A 24,343-nucleotide genomic window follows, 5' to 3' on the forward strand; every position below is an offset into this window, starting at 1 on the left:
GAAAACAATTGCCTTCTATACACATATAAGGTCACAGAAATTGAATGTTAAGCACTAACTTATAAGACAAAATAAATAAATTGTCTTTTGATCCGGAACACCCCCACCAGTGTTTCTATTTTTCAAGGCAGATTTGCCTTGAATTGTAACAATAGAGTAAGGAGAACCTGAACAATTATAAAACTCTTGTTTCATTCCTCATTGCAACTTCAAAACCTCACTAGATTGTGTTGATTGCTAATTTGCTCAGCTCATGAAATATTTAGGTAGTGGCAACATTATTTGATTGCCAATATACTAGATTAAATGGTCTTTTTATGTTGCATGGGAAGTGGAATGATTGGAAATATGGTCAAGTAAGACAAAATAAAAGGATACATTCATGAGTGTATTTTCAGATGGAGTGGTGAAATGGTAACCAGTTAATCTCATACACAGTTTTACTGAACCTGTCATGATCTGTTCTGATAGCTGGTCTTAATCGTTCATTTCACTTACCTGGCCAGTCTGCTCAGTTCTTAATCATCTCTGATCGCATCCACCTGTAGGTTCTGCCTTATAATCGGTCCAGCCCAGCCATCGGGGCGAGATCATTGTTTGCTTTCGGTTTGTTCCCTGATTGATTTCTGTTAGTGTCCTGTCTGTCAGTTTTGTTAGGTTTATTTCCAAGGTTCATGTTTAAGTGAGGAGATTATTTCAGCATTTTGCGAGTTATTCTGTTTTCCGGATTCTGTTCCCTCTCACCCACTGGCCCTGTCTGAGCTGCCCACCTGAACCTCTGTTGGACTCCGGCTGGATTTTGCCTGTCTGTGCGTTTCTGTCTGAGCTGGATGCTCGATGGACTGCACTTTGAACCTGTCCTCCAAGGTGCGTTTCTGTGTAAGCTGCATGCTCGACGCACGGGACTCTGAACCTGCCTTCATGCTCTGATGGATTCCTGGAACCCGGACCTGTCTATTCCTGAGTGGACCAATCTGTTAAACCGGTCCCCCACCTCCCTCCTGAAGCCACAGCAAGCCGCAGATCCTCAACAACTTCACTTCTGTTCCATCTGTTTATGTTTTTATTTTAATAAGTGTTTTGAACTTTCCTACTGGTTGTCTCACCTTGAATGCGGGTCCATCTGTCCCGTTTTATGACAGAACCACTTTAGTATGCACTTTCTTTTAAATGGTTTATCCCCATCAACCGGATGGTAACATTTTACTTGCACGTACTTTGCTGCCCAAAACATTTGAAAATATTTCTGATCAGTTTAATCTATTTCTTTTATAGACTCATTTTATCCTACTTAAATAGGGACTTCCAAGCGTGCAAAATGGAAACCAAAGTGCTCCATAGGTGCGTAGTGCAATCTAACTACTTTTTAAACATAAAAGGAAGCAGGACTAAATCTCTGGAAAAATGCCATGTTGTGGCATTCATAGTCACTCAATCCTACCCTCTTAGAATGGAATTAGCTTCTACTGCATACCAGTCATACTGCATACAGTCACGAAAGGTGGCTGTGGCTTCAAGCTATCAAGCTTGTGGATTTGGGTTAGTACCTCTGTTGTAGCCAATTTATATCATGCAAGGTTCATTGTCTGCTTTTTGAGATCATTAAAGAAATCTGATTTTCAAAGATCAGCAATTAAATGCAGTTAAACTAGAAGTTTGTGGCTGATAAACAAATATGTTTATATCTGTTCTTTACATAAGATATATATAAGAGGAAAGTAAATATTAGATTTATTTTCAGTGGTTTGTATTTGCTTACCTCTTCCTTTTACATGGCACTGTATCTAAAATCTGCTGCCACTGGCTTCGATCTGCTGCTCTATAGAAAAGAAGGATATAGCACAAATGTTAACATATCTTAGGGGCTAGTCTAAAGAAAGACTAAGCATCAGTAATAATCTAAACCCACAAATACGGAAAGTGGATTTAAGCATATCATTATTGAGCATTATTTGACAATTTATCACATTAAATTGTGATAAAATGTGTAACAAAAGACAGCTGTGCATCAAAATGATCCTAATTTTATTGTTAAAATTTGGCAGTCCAAAGTCAACCAGAATGATATAAAAAGTGTATCTACAGGATTATTCATTGTATAAAAATAAATCATAAATGGTCTAGGTATGCAGCAAATTATATCACTCGTCGTCTCCCGTTTCATCCACGACCGGGTCGCAGGGGCAGCGGTCTCGGTAGACACTCCCTGCAGACACATCCTTGAGCTCTGCAGAGGTAAGCCCAAGGTGCTCCAAGGCCAGTTGAGACATAAGGGCAGTCCAACGTGCCTGGTTTGTCCCCTTCTGGAGGCATCCAAGGGGCATCCCAAAAGGATGCCCAAGCCACCTCAGCTGACTCCTCTTTATGTGGAGGCGAAGTGGTTCTTATCCGAGCCCCTCCTGATTGACAGAGCTCCTCACTCTATCTTTAATGGAGGACCCAGCCAGCTTCACCGTACCGAGTGACGTCACGGGCTTCTATTTTTTTGATATCATTGGGACTTTGTAAACCCCTCCTTGTCTAACCTCTCACCCAGACCTTTTTTTTTTTTTTAGAATGGGTTCCAGTCGCAATCGTTCAAATGTAAATTCTTGAAAGCTAAACCTGCCAATCTTTGTCTTTCTAAAGGGAACTTTTTGTGTTCACATGGTTTTTTATTTCTGGTATTATTCCTCTGCCTCTTTTAACTATTATGGTACATGGATATAGTATAGTATATTTGTATGTAGCTTTAAAGCTGCTATAAAGCAGCAACAGTATTTCAAATTTCACATGCAGAGACATTCTGAACAAGGAGTACCAACAATCTTTCAGTCTCAATTAGTGATTAGTCCAAAACAAGTTAAAAGTTAAATTTTCTTTGGAGCTGAAGTGTTAGAGCTAAAGTCTTGGCAAAGGGCTGATGAACGTCCATGAGCTAGACCAGGCCCACTACCTGATAGCTTGGGGACACTGAGACTGGGGAGATGGCCAGGTAGTGAATATTGTATTTGACCTCTTCATTTATCTTCTCTCTGATTTTCTTTCCCAGTTTTTTTTTTTTTTGCAAGCCTGCTTGTGTGTTCATGTTACTCTTTAGATCATATGTGGTGCTGAATGAGCTGAAGTTGCATATAGTGAAGCAAACAAGTTATTCTGCTATCTCTCTCTCCACAAACACCAATTCTCCACAACCACAGCTCAAATAGCCACTTTACCCCAAAGAATTGGGTTCAAATGCAATCTTGGCTATTGTCACATGTGGTTTACAGGCCATTTCTTAATGGTGCACCAACTACTCCCTATCCTGTTCTTTTTGTTCGAGGCACTACATTTCTTGTTAAATAGTCCAATGTTTGTTTTAAGGGAAGAAATATGTTTTTTTACTTTGGTAGTTTGGGGCAGGCGGATAAGAGGTTTTTGTGTGCTTTAAAACCGGATTGGCTTCAAAACAGTGAAAAGCAAGCAAAGCAAGTTAAAAGCAAAAGCAGACAGAGTTTAAAATCTTAATAGCTCAAATAATACATAAATTATGTATTTTTTTTCATAAAAGAAGGATAATATTGACATCAAGATTGTTTTTTTTTTCAACAAAGTTAATTACTTAAACTGTAAAGGAATCCTTTCTATCATTCCTCCACAAATTTAGAGTCTGAATAGCTCTCTCCACTGCGGGGATCTAATTTGTTCCCACTGTTCGCCTTGGATAACGAGTATCCAGCTGTCAAGAGGCCCTGCTGGCAGTGACCTCTCTTCATGAACCTTAGGAGGTAACTGTGTTTTTGGCCTGTTCTTTTAACAGACTGGCAGCTACATGAAAAAGTGACAGGGAGCAACTCTTTAAGAAAGTGGAGAACTTAAAGAAATACTGCAAAAGAAATAAGGGGAAAGATGGTTTCACCAAAAAAACTGAGAATGTCTCTTGGAATAAAGAAGAAAAATGAACAAAGAGAAATTAAAGACATTGGGAGACTGAGAGTTACTTCTTGATGCAGAATGAGGGCAGTCAAACAACTGATTCAATAGGACAATACATAAAAGCCCCATTTACACTACCCTTGAAAAACCGATCCATGCCAAGACCGGTCCGAGCTTAGATCAGTTAACCAGGCCGAGCTCGGTACTGACGACCGTTTACACATCACTCTATCTCGGTTCCTCGACTCCTCGCCTCGTAGTGATGATCTGCGGTATTACTGCCAGTATTAAAGGAGGAAATCAAGCAGTTGGTAGCGGTAATGCACCAAAACTTATTTGCCAACGGCCATAAAACACAAGAAGAAGAAGACGAAGAAGGAGGGAATCAAGCAAATCAAAATGGTGGCGCCCGTCACATTCAGAAAGTTATGCTTGATTATTATTGCTGTACTTCGGTGTTATTATTTAAAATGCCATTATTTAAAATGTTGCGTGGAGAAGATTTCAATTGTTGTTTATAGTCATTTCTGGAGGGGCATTACCGCCAACTACTGGAATGGAGTGTGAATCGGGATGTGCAGCCAGACGGAGATGACGCATTCTGCTCATGCGCTCTTGTATCAGAGAACCGAGCCAGGGACAAACCGAGCCGAGCCCACCTGTGTCTAGCTCAGTTCAGTTCAGTTTGCTTTCCAGTTACACACGATAAGTTATCTCAGTTACTGAGCTTGGACCGGTCTCAGCACGGTTTTTCAAGGGTAGTGTAAATGGGGTAAAAGTAATGTAGTCTATTCCATATGACATACACATTATATTCCATATCATATGTATTATGCATATTATGTGTATAACAATGCAATATGGGAGAGACAATAGGTCTATTTGAAAAAGTGTAAAAAATAAGCCACTGAAAAAGGAATTTGGCATGTTGTGTGTGTGCTTGTGTGTGTGTGTTTCTCTGGCATAGTTTTTTTTTCACAAACACCATTATATTTTCCTTCTGGTGATCACTTTATCATGATTATTGACTGCGAAAGATTCTCAGACTGCAGAAGTTAACCAGTTCTGTATCAAAGAGATTGTCCAGGGAAATGTCATGAGAGCTGTACAAAACGAAATTAAATTTTGTATACACTCTGTGTAGTCTACGTCTAAGGCCCCGTCCACACGAAGCCGAACCCTGGCCTAAACGCACAAATTTTTCACCAAACCAGCCTCTCATCCACACGAAGCCGGCGTTTTGGGGGTCTGTAAACGCCATTTTCACGTTTCCATCTTTAAGCTCTAACCGCATTTTTTTTTTACACGCATGCGTCATAGCGTCGCCTCTAAACACGCATGCGTGACACAGTATCACAACAACAATGGCGCCGTACTGTGTTGAATGGTTGCTGCTCATGCTACTCACCCTGCTGTCGGGCTTACAACAGAATCATCTTCTTCTGGAATATCTCCAGGAAGAACAGAGCAATATCGACGACATAGTTCATCACCTGAATTTGACTGAACCACGAAAATGGACCCGCAGGGCAAACATGTATAAATATTTGTGCGCATGCCCAACATTTCGTCGCCTATTTTTGCTTTGGCACGACAGCGCCACTTACAGGCCTGGCATACATTTTGCAGCGTTTTCATGTATTCGTGTGGACGATCACATTTATTTTACGTCTCCGTCTTTACGACAAACGTTCTGGAAAATATTAGCGTTTCGTGTTCGTTTTGACTTCGTGTGGACGGGGCCTTAGACCTAAACGACCATATTTTTTTGACATACTTGTTATGAAGATTCGATTCATATCAAGATGTCCCAACTTATTGTAAATTATTCCCAGTTATTATTATTCCTTTAGTAGTGACTGATAATGAGAAAATATAATCTCTGATGTAACACTGTGAATTTTGCAAATGCTTGTTTATTCTGCCAGACATGACTTGAGTTTTGATGTATCATGACAGTGGAGTAGTTTGTGATTTTCATTTACCATTTGGCCTATTCAGTGGGATGGCATTTTTTTCAAAGCTCGGAGAAAGATGTAATCTTACAATCTGACAAAGGCCTGCGTGTGTGTCTGATCCTAGGACTCTATTTATTTGTGAGTCTGGATAGCATCACAGCTTTTCTAGCACCACTGGTCAAAACGCAAGACATCACCACAACTTGCATGATATCTGGCAGTAGAGCTGACACATCCCCTACTGCTGTTCTTTTGTCACGCTTCTTAGAAAAAAGCAGCTTTGAAGATTGTCAGCTACCCTCTGTTAACAATCCCTATCAGTGTCTTTAAAATCGTTGGATTGGTGTCTCCCTGGTAGATGGTTTCCCTGTTGCCCAGACATCTAACATATTATGTTGCACCATGTTTGATAAGACAATCATGCCAGATGCCTTTGCCAGATATGTTGTGGCAAAACATGAAGCAGGAAATAGCATGGGAGCAAAAACAACAACAATATAGATGGAAGACGATAAGAAAAACAGAAAGCTGAAGCAACCGTTAGATTTAAATGTAAATGTAACAATGTCAATTCTTAGATAGGAGACTACAGAAATAATAAACACTTTGTTATATATCAATTAAATCATAATTACATGTTGAATAATTAATTACAATAATGATTTACTTTTAAAGCCACATGCTCATCCATTTACCTACCAAAGAATGTAATAAAACAGTATAATATACATACATAAATGATGCAATATTAGAAAAAAGAGCTTGAGCTACCAACTCTGAATGGGATGTTTATCAAAATAATAATTAGTGTATTACTTTTATATTTCACAATAGATTATTTAAACATCCAAATGCAAAAAGAAACTGTAATGTTGAAGAAGGGGTTTATAAGACTAATAACTAATACAAATAACAGTGGTCAGCATTTAGAAAAATAGTTGACTAAGTTAATAAAGAAACTGCAACATAGACACGGACAAGGAAAGATTGATCTCTGGCTGTCTCAGTATGTTCTTGCACAGTGTGGCTAATAGTTGAACAGTACTTTAATATAGCTTCTTTCTATATGTAAATATTATGAGTCTAGAGACACACAAAGAGAAGCATATATTTTACAGATTATGCATCCATGCAGACCAAACCCCATTTGCATTATATTAACTAAGCCATCATAGCTATGATATTCAAAGCAATACTATATAAGGTACGGTTAAGCTAGCATAATTCAAACCACATAAAAAAATAAATAAATATCATAAATTTCTGCAGTGACGATAAAATTAACAGACAAATGCTGTCATGTAGTGGCATTAAGCTTAGTGCTTAAATCCTGATAAATCTAAATAGCCCTTCAGGGACTGGGCCTTTTCGGGTTTGGCCCCTCAGAGGTCGGGCTCTCGGTGCTCTTTTCTGTTTCTTTGGTGGGTGTAGCCATCCCTATGTCTTCCTTTCTTTTGTCCAAGTGATCTCGGGTGCCTTTGGATATCTGGGACTAGCCTATTTATCAATCCTGGGCCCTATAGACAAGTCTGTAGGCACTTGGTTTTAATAAACACAAGATCATAACATTTAGAGGCCGAGAAAAAAGGCCGTCTTGGTCTCAGCCTCTAAATATCTTGGTTTTGTCTTGGTGTTGCCATCTAATGGTCTTGGCCTCGTCTCTGTACTTCTTGGTCTCGGTTAGTGTGGTCTTGACTTCATTACTACTGGGAGTTCCGGACATGGCAAGAGACAACAAGTGTGATAATGAGAAACCATTAGGTTGGAGCTTCACCTCATTTTAGTCAGAAGGTCCATTACCATGACCCATTTGAAATTGTGCTGAGATCGGTTTGAGCACGGTAACCGAGATAACTGTTGAGTGTAAATGCCACGCACAAGTAAAGATCACCACTAGTAGGTGAGGAATCTTGCTAGCGTGGTGTGTAAATTTTCGTAAGGAACCAAGCTCGGCACGGTAGCTGATCCAAGCCCGACATGGATCAGTTTTAAGAGGGTAGTGTAAATGGGGCTAGGGTTTGAATTTCCTAGTATGATTACAAACTCTAAGGGAACTGATCCTCAAAAGTTTTTCACAAATATATGACGGCATCCATCCCACTTTGGATGGTACAGCTCTTCTTTCAAGGAATCTGTCAGAATTTATTAGTTCTCAAAAACACTGGCAACCTAGAGTGTAGACCTTTGCTTTCGAGCTCGGCATGTTTTCAGTGTAGTCCTGTTTAGCTTACTGTGACTAGATGGATGTGCATTCTTCATCCTCTGACATGGGCGCTGGCTCGGAGCTCATCTGCCTGGCTGTATGTTTCCTGTACAGGGCTGCCTTTTACAGTTGACTTTTCTATCTCTGCTTCTTTCTGTATGTCTGCTTCTGTCTCTTTGAACCACAGTGGGCCTCAGCAGATGGCCGCTCACAATGAGCCTGGTTCTGTTGGAAGTTTCTTCCTGTTAAAAGTGAGTTTTTCTCTCCACTGCTCCATGCTTAGTGTTAGAGATTAACTTCGAGTCGATGATAGATTAGATAGAAAAATCTGAATCAATTTAACTGTATGAACTGTAAAGTGCCTCGAGATGATGTGTTGACTGAATTGATTGAAAATGAACCATGGTATTTTATTATAAAATTAAAATGACTATTCATACTATTTTGTCCACATAGAACCCTGGTAAGCCCAACTGGCATATATGTTAGCATAATTAATAGCAAATTTTTCAAACTTCATATACTCGGTCTTCACTACTTGCCTGTTGCCACATCATAGCTGCCAGAAGCAGATATAAGTTGTTATGGTTTAAATGTTTAACTACATATGCGGTCAAGTCGAGGTCAGAGTAAAATTTGATGGTCCATATGATGAATTTAAATATTTGTGATGGGTGCTTAACAAAATTGTAAAACATGTTTGCAGGTAAAGATAGAATGATGGAAAGATGTGCCACTCAAATCAGCTCCACTGTCCTACGCACAAACAAAACACACAGCAGCCCATCTGTCTTCAACACTCAACGAAAAAATGCATTTACACACAAGAAATACGAAATTGGTTATGATTGGCTTTGCCCCCAGTAAATCTAAGGGACACTGGCCTGCCTCCGCTTCTAAGCTTTTCTAATAATGTTGGTCTTAGCTGAACCTTATTGAGAGCATTCAGGTCTTTGCAGCAAATAACGGACAACCTTCATCACATTCATGCTGCTGTTTTCTGTGCCCTCTGCTATAGCCTTGATTATTATTGCTTAGTACTATAGACAGTCACTTGAGGGTCACCACAAAAGGAACCACACAGATGATTAACTGGGAATGGAGGGAGCATGACAGGCCATTTTGCGGCTGCGGTTGGAATTTTATTTTGAAGGCAGTCTAATTTTTTAAATATAATAGTGGCCATTTCTAAATTTTAGCGTATAAAATGTGGGACCTATATCCCTGACACTTTCGCTGGTTGGATTATTGAAGTTGTAATTTGTAATTTCTAACAGTGCTTCCACTCAGGATAAACAAAATGAAAACCTAACTTTTCATAAATACTAAGGACCTCAAGAAATTTCGCTTTTTTAATTTTACTTTAAACTTATTGGTAAGAGAACTATAATACTTAGTTTAAGGTTAGAATAAAGCTTAGAGAGGTTTTTCAGAGAACTGGAGAGTGAAAGACAAAAAAAAAAGTTCAAGCTGAAAAAGATATGATTTACTGAAATGTAGATGAACACTTTATATTTAACAAAACATTAATTCACAGAGAAGAGTAACATCAAGGGTGATCGCTTTACAATCAAGACCCATAACATTGGAACCTTCAGCATTAAGTAGGTGCGTAATGCTGAAATTAATACCAATTATACTTATGTAGGGTATTGATAGATTAGACAAAAGGAAACGAAGGGTAGAAATAATTGAAAGGCTACACACACCCAAGCACACTTTTAGTTGAACTGAACAAAGAACATTGAAGCTAATAAATCAGGCAAAAAATTCATTCTACTGACCAGTTTGAAAGTTCTAAGGACATGAAATATAGGCACCAGTGTTTAAGAGTTTCATCAAGCATAAAGTGTCAAAATGGCTTAATCTCTTATTTCCCTTTAGAAAAGGGTTAGAAATATCAATACAGTTTAATATTGTAGTCAGTAAACCCTTGTTCCCTTTTATATTGTCAATTACTACTAAATTTGAAAGCAAGACATTGAATTACAATCCAACTTTTGAAGCATTTTAAAGCAAAAAAACTTAATCATTTTATGTGGCTTTGGTTTTATGTACAACAAGGAATTGATTCATGTTGGAATATAGTGCTATGATGGCTATGATACTCAAAAGACCTTTATAATATAATATGTGGATGGTTTTAAAAAGCTGAACAGAGGCAATAACCCTTTCAGCTTTTATTGGAGGCGACAGATGGAATAATTGTACAGTGGATGTATAAATGGGCTGCAATGAACTAAAGGTAGTAAAATGTAAGTTGATGATAATCTTGGGATTTTTAAGAACAATTATCTGTTTTTTTTAATTAATTTTAAAAAAGAAGACCATTTAAAACTTAAGCATAGGCTTCTGCTACCTCATCCTAAATTAATAAAATGCAAAGTTTAAAAAAACGTTGAAAAATCATAAAACTGTACATAACGTAACAGCTGCGCTGCTATGTGCATACATTGGTATTGTAACTGTGTGTGCAGGTGTGCATGTGTTGCTTTTGTTGGTGTGTGTGTGAATGGAGGTGGCGAACCAATCTTGTGTGTTCATTGTCCTCTAAATGGTAGCACAGCAGAGTCTATCTACACTAAGTAAACGCACCGGGAGTTTCTCTACACATGCCTGCCAGCTCTTCTCAGCCAGCCCCAATGGGTTATCAAAGCAGACACTTGGCAACCTACTTTCCGAAGCAAAGCATCTGCCCATTCAGAGGCAATGGGGCTAATGTCAGACTCTATCACTCTTACGTTGAAAATGACCTTGGCATCAGCATGCACCACACAAAGTGATGCATGGGTTTTAAGAACATGAGGGAGACAATATTACTGCAGATCAATTCAGGTTGCAACATAGGTCTTTGTGACAGCCATTACTAAAAAGAGAGTCACCTTCAGTGCTGAGTTTGCAGAGGTGGCCATTACCTCTTTAAGAGAAGGTTATTGATATTCTGCTCCGTTCGGACATGCTTGCTTACAATGCAAGTTTTGGTATGTTACATCCTATTGAAAAATGTGCAAGTAAAAAGAGCTATGAAGACAGAGCTTGGAACATCTGGTCTCTCTCTTTCTATCAGTCGGTCACCTCAAGAGCAAAGGATTCATGAAGAGAGATAAATGTATTCTAAAGATATTGTTTAAATTTTAGAAAAGTAAAACTATAAACAACTATATATAAAAGGTAACCTATGCAGGTTGAACTGCTAATGGCCTGTTCTTGTTTTCAAGTGTCAAATTTATCCTCTAGAAACTGGATTTTATCTGCGCTTTCAGCTGTCAGAAGAGGAGCCTTGCCTGAAATTCTGCCATTTGGGTGTTTTTTTTTTATATTTTATAAGTGAATAGGGTCTCATTGACAGAAAAGTATTGACCGCAGACAAAACTGTGTCTGTGTGTGAGTTGTTTCTTGGTTTTTAGTAAATTTACAATGGGATTCTCCAGTCTGAGAAGAGCTTAGTAAGAATCTTTATTTTGACTGAGCCTCTTAGCATCCCGCTGTTCTCTTAGAATCTTCTGTTGTTTAAAGTGCCTGACAGACAAGAGAACATGACCAGCAGCCTCTCCCCTTTATACCTTTGTTTAGTAAAAGAATTTTTACTTTTTCTTTTAGCAGCATCCCCACGTTTCATGTGATGATAAAGCATAGGCAAACAGTGTTTCTTGCTACATACTTAAAGAAAATTATAAATGTGAGATGTAAGATTTGATCCATTCTAGATGTTTAAGTTTTGCAAGCTACTCCTGAGGAGGTAATTTCATTGAGAAGACCCTTTATCCAAAGGCTCTCTTTCTCTGGTTTCTTCAGAAGAGCTTTCAACATCCTCATTAATCTCTTTTTTTATCTCACCCTGAAATAACAGCAAAGAACAACAAATAAACATGTATACTCATACATATATACATACATAATATAATGCAAGTTACAAGTCTGTTACTGCTTGTCTGTTTGAAAAAGGTACAAAGAAGAAAAAAAATTATTTCATCAAACCCCAAAATTGGTGATATTCATGCTGATTAATTGTTTACATAAATGTCCAACCAACATTGTATTTTTAAATTGATCTTCAATAGTTATCAAAGGAGATACAATCATAATTTCACGACTAAATGGACTATGCAGTAATGTCTGTCGACCAAAATAAGATGTGTTACAAGCAGCTCCTCTCTCTATGTCCACTCTAGCTGCAAACCCACCCTGACCACTCCCTGACTCACCCACACTCTCATCAATCACTTTGTATGGACATATTTGGAAAGGGTAAATATGTATAGTGAATACATTAGGAAATACATTATATACATTTATAAAATGTAAAGGTAAAAATTTAGACACACTTGACATGCTCTCCACCATTTTGCTTCTACAATACATGTTCTCTCTGAGAAGGGAGGGGTTAATCCATGATTGGCAGCAATTGGATCTATAGGCTAAAGCTTAGCAGTGTGATGAAACTAAATGTCTGTCATTGTTTGCTGCGTCTGTAAGCCCTGATTAGACTAACGTTGTCGTATCCACTTTCCAAAAGCTGACTCTGTCAAGTAAATCCACCAAACGCTGCCTTCTTTGGCTGACTCAGTAAACAACTAAATTTCACTATCATAACCAAACTTCCTGAATGTTACGGTTAGCACCATATTGATTTTCTTGCTTACCACTAGAGAGCAGTAGGACCATAAATCATCACTATGAGGCGAAGAACCATGCTAGTGTGGTGTGTAAACGGTTGTAAGGAACCAGGCTCGGCACGGTTAACTGATCCAAGCTCGGTCCTAACTAGGAACGGATTGGTTTATGGAGGGTAGTGTAAATGGATCTCTGCAAGCCGGCGCTGCATGTAAACATGAGGCTGGAAAACCACACAGAGATGCACTATGGGTCGTTAAACCATGTTCCATCTAAAAAGATACCATTGCTCCTACAAAAATTCTATCTTAAATAATGCATTCAGGAGAAAATACACCAGACGCATTACAGAACACAAACTCTGTAAAAGGTTGTATGTACACATCCTATGCAACAGTTTTCTGTTGATTCAGATATTTAAACCAGCAGTGGTTTATGGTTTACACTACATGTCATGTTTGGCTTGACGTGTTTGGCCCACATGCTGAATACACTCGGAAACAGGCAGATCTTTAAGAGTTGTATTGAAAAACAGAACGAAAGGGGATTCTGCAACAGCAGACCGAAGCTCAGCGCAGGGAGCCGGAACCAAGGAACGTCTCAGAGCGGGGAAAGCCGAACCGGGGAGATGGCGGGTTGGACTCTAAGCTTGCCTGGAGGAGGAGAAGGCGATCGTCCAGGTGACCAGAGAGCTGAAGCCAGAGAGGGTCCGAGCAGCACCGGGGAAATCCAGGGAACCAGAACAGCGGGGGAAACCTGAAGGAGGTGGACCAGTGAGGGGAACCGACTCGGAAGGAACCGGGGGAACCACTCAGAGGAATCCACCACGAGAGGGATCAATTGGACACGAGAGGAAGGATCAGAACATTAGGGGGTACCACTAAGGTAACACTCAGGCATCCTCCCGCTGTCTGAACGCAGTTCTTATAGAGCGCCCCGGTGCTGCAGAAACAACCTGCAGGTGTGCGAGTACCAATCAGTCAACCTGGAACACCTGTGGAGAAGGCAGAGGCAGCAGAGACCTGACACTATGCCTAAATAATTTTAAAGTTTGAATTTCTGGCAAGGAAAAAACAACATAAAGCATTGCAGCAAGTAACAGTACCTGCTAGTTGTGTCAATCAAATAAACTAAAATTTGTGGCTTTCTAATTAGATGTTTAAGGCCCTCTGTGTTTTTGAGCTGGGTCTAAATTCAGAAGCTATATTCTTCAAAAAATCTGGCCCACATAGAGCAGGTTCTTTGAACGATGCTGTCCTTGAGGTTGGACTCACCCATAGCTGTACTTTGCAGCCTGTGGTATAAACTTTTGCTTTTAGAAATGCATGTAAAGCCCCTATTACACCTTGACGATTTAGACCAGCATATGCCTGCGAGATCCTGCGCACCAGCCCATATAAATACATGGTTTAGCTTAACTTTGTCATATTCCTTGTGAAGGGGCCCATTAACAATTCGCTCAACTTCTTTGTGCCACAAACGGTATTTACCATAAGCATCCCTGGAGTTCCAGTCGACTTGTGTCTGAGGCTTTTAGTGTAGTGCCATGCTTGACTCATACAGAGATATATAGCTGGATATTTGGCTCGAAGATGCGATAGAGAGTCCATACATACCCCTTCGAGAAGCATTACACAGAAGTTTATATCAAGTTATCCCCTCGTACTTGCCGCATAGTGCCACAATGTCCAAATTTCGGGGTCACCATGTTCAGGTTTCATGCTGGATCGAACAGCATTTTTATTCCGAGAGAAAGCAGGCAACAATAGAACAGCATTCTGGGTAAAACTGTATCAATACAAAAATCCAACACTAGGTGGCAGAATGTCAACCATTACGATACTTTATTATTTATTTATTCATTCTTTTTTTTTTTTTTTTTGTCCGGGCTGTAAACAGCAGGTAGGATAATACCACAATCAAAAATATGTTTTATACAGACCAGGCTCCTCTGCGCATGTTGCTGCTTCCCTCAGGTGCATGCTTTTTTATTTTTTTATGGGAATTACGCTGCCATGCGTTATGCATAAGTTAGGCTGTCGTTGCACATATGTTCTGAACTGAAAATTCTAAAAGTTCAGCTAAAGTCTAAATTGGCAAGTTGTGACAGGGCCTTAAGCTGCAATACCTATGTCACTTGCCGAGTGTAATAACACCTTTATAATTAATTTCCCCTTTGAATATAGAAAGCATAGCAGAAATATCTAGTTTAAAGGGAAGAAAAAAATCACTCTTTTAAAGTTATTATAACTATGATAATTACATGAGCACAATCTTAGATCACAAAGATGTATCATGAAGATAAAGGAAGAAAGAAAGATGCGCATGCAGCAGCCTTTTACGTCGGCTCCATGTTCTCCTTTCCTACTTTCTCTATTTTACATTGTTTTTTGGATTCTTTTTTCTATCAGTGAATACCATATCTGATATTCTGAATGTACGTGCACAGAGGAAGCCAACCCTGGGACTATAGTGCTGAGTTTTCTCCTTCATTCTAAACTTTTTGATGCTGCAATGGGTGATACTTTTGTCTGCGACTGCAAGCCCATTGTTTACACATGGGAGCAGTTAATGGAACTGCGCACTGCTATGCACAACAGCCCTGCTCCACAACACGCTGCAAGATCAGACATCCCAATAGGGATAAATAGGAAATTGAGAGACTGGAGAGGGGGCAGGACAAAGCAGAGGAAAAGATACCTACCATTGGTTGTCATAGGAAAAATAAGGTCACTGTGCAACAAGACCAAGAAAATCACATCTTAAAACCTGCTTCCAGGGGAGATACAGAGATGCAAGTACCATGTGTTTCACAGAGACCTAGATGAGCATGTACTGGAATAAAGGGGTTTCCCTGGACAGCTTAAAACTTTTCTGCGACGACAGGACGGCGGACAGTAGAAAAAAGAGAGGAAGGGGGCTGGCGATGTATGTGTGGAGAGCCCACATCACGGCTACAGAGCTACCCAAACAACCACCCCTGTGTTACTCAATAGCTGAAAGTCCTCCTGTACCAGAAAAAAATGACTTTCAACTCAGGGGACAGGAAAGTGCAGTGTAGAGTACAGTGATAGTTCCAGTGGAGGATCAGGGTGTCAAAAAAGGACTATGGGAGAAAAATAAAGAAACAGCCGGCACAAAACAACATCAGAGATGTGTGGAGGTGTATCAAAAACATTTGTTTAACAGTTAAACAGGTTTTTCACACAATTTGACCTCCCCTCACACCACACAGTGGATGATCAGGAGACAAGACAAACACAAAACCCTCTTTCCACTGGCCGGCAGGATCCAGGACATGAACCTTGGAACATACAGAACTGAAGAAAAGAACATCTAATGATCACGCCGTGATAGCTGGAACTGAGCCCAATATAAGGCAAACTAGCAGGTAGACGAGATGAATGATATTTAGGAGCTGGAAAGAATGAGGCAGGTGAAAGGCCAGCTACCACAACAGATCATGAAATTTTTTCATAAGAATTTTTTTATTCTTTCACATTTTAAAATGAGTTAAAGGTATACTGGGGGATTTTCACAATTTTTTTAAAAGACCAGCACTCTCTACTTTTAAAAGAACAATGCACATGCAAAACCCTGTACCGTCCCTAGGGGAAACGCTTATTAAATGTGTGTAAGAGACCATACAAGGCCATTTCTCCCCGTGCACGCTCTTTTTAAAAGTCGCTGTTTGCATCACTCATACAAGCTTACTTTCCAAAAGACAATATTCAAGTTTTCCACTATGTCAGACTCACCACTGGTGAGTGAAAATAGGGACGAGCACATAGGATGGCCTTAATTAAACTTATTTGCAAAATGATTGACAATTAGGAGGACCACTTATTATGATGAAACATCCTCTACTATACTTTTAAGGTACAAAAATGTATGATGATACATTATAGAAGTAAAAATAGTGAAATAGAAGTAGATAAAAGTCCAAGACAGGTAATAAAAATCTTTGCTTATAATTTATAATAATTTATAATTGATCTTTATTGATCTCACATTGGAAAAGTTTATCTCTGCATTTAACCCATCCCCTTTGGGGAGCAGTGGGCTGCCATCGTACTGGGGCACACGGGGAGCAATCAGGGCTAGGGGTCTCTCACAGAAACCCAGAGTGGCAGTCTGTGGGGGTGGGTTTTTAACTCACAACCTCAGGATTCCAAGCTCTATCCCTTAACCACTAGGTTGCCACTCCCCTTAATGCATTAAACTGAGGTGACAATTCATTATCCCATTTAAAATTCACTGTCTACAGGTCAATTGGTTAGTGACAGATGTCTTAATGAGCTCAAACCAATTTATTCTTTGCATGCCACACCCAAGCCAACAACTCCCCACCCCCACAGCCTAAGCCTCTAATGGTCAGCATACATGTTAGCTGCCATGCAAAGGATATAGTCTAATCCCTACTTCTCATAATATTTATTTAAGATATTGTCCTGCCAATGAGTTTTTGCTTTACAGAGAAATCGAAACACATATTTTCTCCAGTTTTTCTATGTATGTCTCTATGTATGCAAAATCATGTAGCAGGTGTAGAGTAATTCACTGGGATTTATTAGCCTATGTTGATGTGGATTAACTATGAAATCTGAGAACTGAGCCACACTAAATGTTTTGTACATCTCCGCTGTGCTAACATTCAGGGAAGTAACTCCTTTAGAACAGTTCCCCAGTGTCTAGGGACCCTTCCCATGCTACACTCGCAATCTGTTTTAAATGAACTGTTTGTGTTCCTCTGACAACTTCTGTGTTATTTTAATGGCCTGAAACCACAGAGCAATATCGTAAAGGATTATTATACCTTTAAATCACCTTTGAGAACCTATCTGAGTGCATAGAAAGTCCATTAATCATCTTTGCCAGAATGCACCTCAAATTAAAGACCAAGCTTTGCACTTACAGACAGAAAAGAAAAACAATGCATTTTTAACACTGGGTCCTTTTTCATTACCAAACATAATCTGCTGCTGTTTGCAGCTTTTTAAAAGAAACAAATTGATTCTCACGTGCTAGATTCTTGAACAATTAAACCTACAGCAGGAATAATGAACCAGGATAAAACTCAGGTACATGTTCAGTTTATTATTCCATAATGTGAAAAATGAATAAACAAAAGTCTATGATTCAGCCATCAATATCTCACAACTGCACAAGCTCATAGAATTTTAATTTGCTTCAAAAAATGGGAGTTTGGAACAACATCATGAGCAAAGAGTCTGGATGGAAGACAGAGCCGACCGCCAATCGATAAATCAGCCAAAAGGAACATCATGCCAGCACCCCTTTAATTGCCTGATCTTCACTGAATGAATCAGGTTTTGCCTAAAGCTTTAACGAGGTGCTGAATTTCACTGCAGGGATTGTAACACAGGCAATTAAAACGCAGATACAGCCAGGCCCAGGTGGACTGAAAGGCTGAAAAATGAAAGAGGGAGGGAGCAGGAGTACTACACAGTTTAAATGATGGACATAACTAGGGTCCTTAACACACTGCCACAATGAGTTCTGAGAAATACAGAAACCCAAAAGTCTAATAAACACTGCTGGCTACCAGTTTGCGATCACTTAAAAAAAAAAAAAAAAAATGTTATTACCTCTAGAAATATATTTATTTTTCTTTTACTCCTGTTTTTGCAGAACTTTTTAAAGTCCCAGTCCCATGTGAACCTTCTTATATGTCAGTGGTCTCAGTGTTAGGTCATTTGCAAATGCTTTGTGGCCATTCCTTACATGGGAAGATTAGATAAATGGAAGTATCACATTTTCTTTAGGTGAACCCCTAAAATTTGTCATCGTTTTATTTTTTTATTTTTAATGATTTTCATCCTCCATTTAGTTGATGTCACATGTCTTTTAATACATAAAGCTTTTTTTGTCTTAATAAACATGATCAAATAAAGTTTATGTACAGTCCTCCAAACATATTGGACATTTGGGGGGGCCTTTGTGGAATTGAAGTCCGCCTGACCACAACTCGCAACAAAGTAAAGCCAGTAAACCCAAACTGAATGACTTGGGGTCAAGACATCACCCTATTGAAAAGCATAAATTGGGGCATCAATGTGAAGGATAAAAAAAGAAACAAGGTAAAATAAGGGGAAAAGTGACATTGATTAAAATCTCCCATGTTCCCCTTCTGAAGGCATTCAATAGACTGAAATCCATATCTGCTGTCTTTTTCATGAGGTACTCATTTAATCCAAGGGTCTTTTTCATAAAGCAAGTTTACTGAACTCGTAAGTTTTTAAACCTGAAATCAGGGAAATATTGAGTTTCTATATATTGACCTATTGACAGAAACTTATATTTTCTTTCTTGTTGGCTTTAAGGGTAAATTTTACACTGAGGCTGCACCAATGGAGGATTAATGATAAACGGCCGGGTAATAAAAAAAGAAAAAAGTTTTGACACAGCTCAAAAGTCAGGATCATTTCTCTCAGTTGTAACACTTCTTCTATTTATAGTATGCAATTGTGGCATCAGCTTCCAGCTTTATTGTAGCCTGATATTATTTAATTAAAAAGTACAGCTAACCAGATGAAACGTCTTAGTTTTTTATTTTTATCTGTTCCAAAGTCCTCCTCACTCCAGATGGGTTACATCGGGGGGATGAGATGCGTTAAGGTCTGGCGGCTGCATCCTTTAAAGACCAGATTCGTTGGCTGATTACGTCACAGCACGGCACTGTAGCCTGTTTGTATTGGAAGACTTCTTTTGTATATGGTCAACAAATGCAGCCTTCTTTTTCCCTAATTGGAAGGATAAGCACGATGTATCCTTTGCAGCCTTGAGTATCCCGGTTAGCCTCGGCAGTCTGCTGGTTGCTGCGGTCCTATCAGGTTCGGAAATTGCTTTTTTAATTATGCATTAAATCGGTAAATGGACCATATAGTGACGCTTTAAAGTACAATATTCTAGCCTCAAATGATCTTAAAAAATACTTTAATTGAACAACAGAAAAGTGAAACTTGAACTTTCAATATAGCGTTCATTGAAAGTTGCTGCTGCCGCAGTGCATGCTACTGTTCAATAGTTGTTGGCATCTTTCTTGTTGTACTTTCTCCAGCGTTGTCCAGCTTTGTCATCACGCCCTCAAAAGCCCGCCCGCTATATACCTTTAACGGCAAAAAGTGAGGGGGAAAGCGAGCATCCCTACCTGGTGCCCCTCTGGAGACAAAAGCTGGAAGGTGTTTGATTATTTGTCCTGACACAGGCTGTTGGGCAGCTGTATAATATTTTTAACCAATTTATAAAGAAATTGCCAAAACTTAATTTATGTAGAGTAGTGAATAAAAATTTCCAGTTTACTCTATCAAATGCTTTTTCTTATCTAAAGACAATATGTTGGATTTAACATTTTTACTGTAGGAAAAATCTATTAAATTAAGCAGTCTAAGTGTGTTACCAGTTGACTACCTATCTTTAATGAGACTAGTTCGATCAGGGTGGATTATAAGAGGAGTGACTTTATCTAATTGTTTTGCTAAAGCTTTACAGATTATTTTAATATCCACATTAATTAAGGATATGGTATGATATCTGGTGGGAAACATAGGTTCTTTGCCTGGCTTAAGCAGGACACTAATGGTGGCAGAATTCATATTAACTGGAAATTTGCCATTATCTTGAATTTCCTGCAGCATTCTGTGGAACGTTGGTGCCAAAATGTTCCAGAACTCTTTATAGAACTCAGTAGGGAACCCGTCTGGACATGGCGCTTTATTATTTGGCATGCTTTTTAGAGCTTCCTGAACGTCAACTGTTGACAGCGGTGAGTCCAGGGTCAATCTTTGACTATCTGATAATTAAGGAAGAGTTATTTTATCCAGAAATTGCTTGATGTCATTATCTGATGAATTTAACTGTGATGTGTATAAAGATTTATAGAAATCTCGAAAGGCATTTTTAATACCCTCCGGATCCTGTGATGTATTACTGTACCAGTTGATTCTGTAACTGCAAATATAGTTGTTTTTTCTTAGTTTATTTTCAGCTGATTAGCTAAGAAACTTCCTGACTTATTGCTATGTTCAAAGTTTTCTATTCGAAGTCTTTGTATTAAAAATGTATTTTGTTTTTCAATATATTTGTCTAATTCTAGTTTTATTTTACAGATTTTACCCAATTTTCCTCATCTTTGGCGGTTTCTAGCAACTTAATTTTGTCCTCTAATTTCTGGATCTTTTTTTGTTCTAACTTTTTTTATGAGATGAGAATGAACTTATTTTACCTCTCATCATTTCGTTCCCTGCTGCTCATAGTATAGATGCTGATGTTGCTGGTAAATCATTGCACTCCAAGTATGATGCCCATTCTTCATCTTTAAGCAGTGACGATTTAAATTCTTTTGTGGGGCTATTCTTTTATCTATTAGGGTTAAAGTAAGAAGAGCATGATAACTGACAGCAATGGGATGGATTACAGCATCCAAAACGTCAGAAAGCAGCAAGCTGCTGATTAAGAAATAGTCCAAATGAGAGTAGGAATGATGGACATTAGAAAAGAAAGTGTATTCCTTACTGTTAGGATGAAGAGATCGCCATGCATCGCAAAGACCAAAATCACTCATGTATTGTTTGACTACATTTTATGATTGCCAACTGCGCTGAGTCCCTGTTGTATTCAACCTGTCTATTTCTCCATTTAGACCAAAGTTGTGGTCACCCCCAATAATTAGAGAACAGTCCCCCTCGTCAACATTAGGACCATATATGCTGACAAATCATACCTTTTGGTTATGAATAGATATTTTAATTATGATGAATCTGCCTTTGGGATCTATAATTTTGTCTAACATTGTAAAACTGATGTTTTTATGGATTAAAATTGCTACTCTCTGTCTAGAGTTATAGCGGGTCGCAAACACATCAGGGAACTCAGGTGAGTAAGATCACTTACAGTTGTCGCTGATTTATGGGTGTCTTGCAATATGACAACATCTGCCTTTAATCTTTTAAGCTGGTTAAAAAATTTCACCTTTTTCTCTCTGGTGCCAGCTCCATGAACATTCCATGTCACAAACCTTACATCCACCATAAGTGTGAGTGAGAAACTGAAAAGTACATGCCTCTGAATAAATAGTTATACCTAGACCCAGATAGCATCAAACCGTGTGCTTGTAATTGTGTGGATGACAGGGAAGAAGCAGACAAATAAGATAAAGGAAAACAGAATTAAGAAAGTGTAATGAGTAAGAAAAGATGAAAAAAAGGACCTCAGCCCATGCTTCGTGTACCCAACCGTGACAAACAGCCATACATTGCCAACGTGCTCTTGAGCTGTGCATATATTTCATTTATCACCGTGTTCCATTCTATTAAATTTTATCAAGTTTCACATGCTTTAAATCCACCTGTTGTGCATCTAATACAGCCAAGGGGTGATCGTCAGATCCTTGAACAACTGACCATTAATACTGTCAGGATCCGGGACTTTGCCCACCAGAGGGCGCCGTGGATCCAAGCCTGGGGAACGAGGACGCAGCTTGATCAGCTGTTTCCAGTCTGCTGATTGCGGAAGCTTCCTATTTAAGCTGTGTGTTAAGTTCTCTCTGTGCTGGATCGTGTGTCTTACCTGTGCTATCATGCCTGTCTGAGCCTTGAACCTGTGATTCCTTTGAGTTCCAATAAATATTGGACTTTTATTCCTCCCTCCGTGTCTGTGAGTCTGCATATGGGCTAGTAAAACCAACGCATCATGACAAATACATAGTTTGTCAACTGTTACTGTAGCTCGGAGGCCTTCAGCAATGTATTTCTTTGTGATTGGGAACAACACTTGCCTACGATCTAGGATTTCCTTTGGAAACTGGTCATTGACTAAGAAATCCGGTCCTCTCAGCTCTCTGCCCCGACTTCTGACCTGCTCTTTTTGTTTATAGTGTTAAATACGATTGGTCTAGGATGGGTTTTATCAAGCTTCTTACTTCCGAGCCGGTGAACGTAATAAAATGTGATGTTTTTTACCTGATCCACTCACGGATTGTCACCTCAGGATCCTCCTCCTGCTGCTCCTAAAGGCCTGCGAAGACGAGGTGGTCTCTCATACTCTGCAACTGAATATCCAGAATGGATCATTTTATCTCCCTGCGCTTGGCTTTATTCCAGCGATTCTCTCAGGGCTTGAAACTCCTTATACAACCAATATTGAGCATTTTTACTTTGGATAAACTTTACATACACAAGTGCACTCTCACAAACAACTACAGGTGCTTGTTTCCAGGTATGGACATTCACTTCCATACAGAAAGCCCATATTCTTATTTTCAGCTACCACAGTATACATGTCAGCTTAAACAATGCTACTTATACTTCAGCGATAGTATCAAGGGGTTACTTTATTGTATTTTCTTTACAATATCTGCTGGTTGTGCTGTTCTTTTTACATCTCTTTGCAGGTGATGAAGCAGACTGAAGATGTTTTATCGTTATCTCCCTTTTATTTCCCCTTTTATTTCCTCAGTCATCTTTTCTCCTTTTTTATGTTTTTCCTTTCCTGTTCTACTTACATTGCAGTGTCTATAAAATCTGTAATACAGGGAGTATTAGAGAATTATGCATGAATTATAATAAAGCTATTTATATGCATAAATCAAGCTGAACACTATGGCGATAGCCCTACTGCTTCACTTGTGAAAGCAAAATCTGTTGGGCTCTTTTTGGAATCAAGACAAATATTCTTATTGCCACATCGCCAGACAGAACACTGTCAAAAAAAAAAAAAAGAAACTCCTTAATTAGGACTTCTACTAAGGCAACACGGGCATCCAGGCTGGTTAGCTTTTTGTTGATAGATTCCAGGACGTCACTGTAGCTCCTTTATGGAGACAAATAGGAGCAGCCCTGGTTGACCTAGACCAGAGAGTGTTTGGCAGAAGGTGTGTTTGTCGATGTGGAATTCCTAGGCTTCCTCATTGTGATGTTGCCAATAAACTCGTCCAGGTAGCTCTCCAGGCTCATCCAGGTCTCCTCATCCAGTTTGTTCCCTTGGAAAATATGAGACAATTGTTCATGTTTAAGCCTTACCTTGTTTAATTTACAATTATTGGCTTCTGCCTGAGTGGATTTGTTTTGAACTACATGTATATCGCTATTTTACTTACGCACAGCTTTCACAAGATCTCAGCTGCTCATTCCACTTCCTCTCTGAAAATATATTTTTTAATGGTTAGTGTCTTAGATATGTGACGGATAGTATTTGGTTTATTGAAAGGCTTTATCTGTCCCTGTGCTGATGGCTGACATTTAAGCACATATTCCAATAGCTTTGCAGTGTGGGGAATATAAATATGATATCTGCCATAACGAAGTTACTGCTGCTGAACATCTTAACAATGTAATTAGCAGATAGAACGGTAATAAGAAGTTCGGCATCCATTCTTTGCCTGCTTTGTGTGTCATCTGTTACGATTGCTAAGTGACAGAGCGTACACTGAGTGAGCGGCGGTGGAGGCCGGAGAAGGCTGGACCTGTTTGAATCCATAGCCAAACTCTTTTGTCTTTGTTATTTATACTGTATGTGTTATGTCCATATGACCATTCTTATATGATTTTATATGAACAATATGATTTTAGGGTTCTTTGAGTTTGTGATTTGCTAAGTTACTCTTCAAACAAGGTTATTAAGTTAATATGCTGCTGGCTTTTTAGACTCATGC

Source organism: Cyprinodon tularosa, unplaced genomic scaffold (assembly GCF_016077235.1).
Source record: "Cyprinodon tularosa strain WSP-4 unplaced genomic scaffold, ASM1607723v1 ctg485, whole genome shotgun sequence".
In the NCBI taxonomy this organism is placed as follows: Eukaryota; Metazoa; Chordata; class Actinopteri; order Cyprinodontiformes; family Cyprinodontidae; genus Cyprinodon; species Cyprinodon tularosa.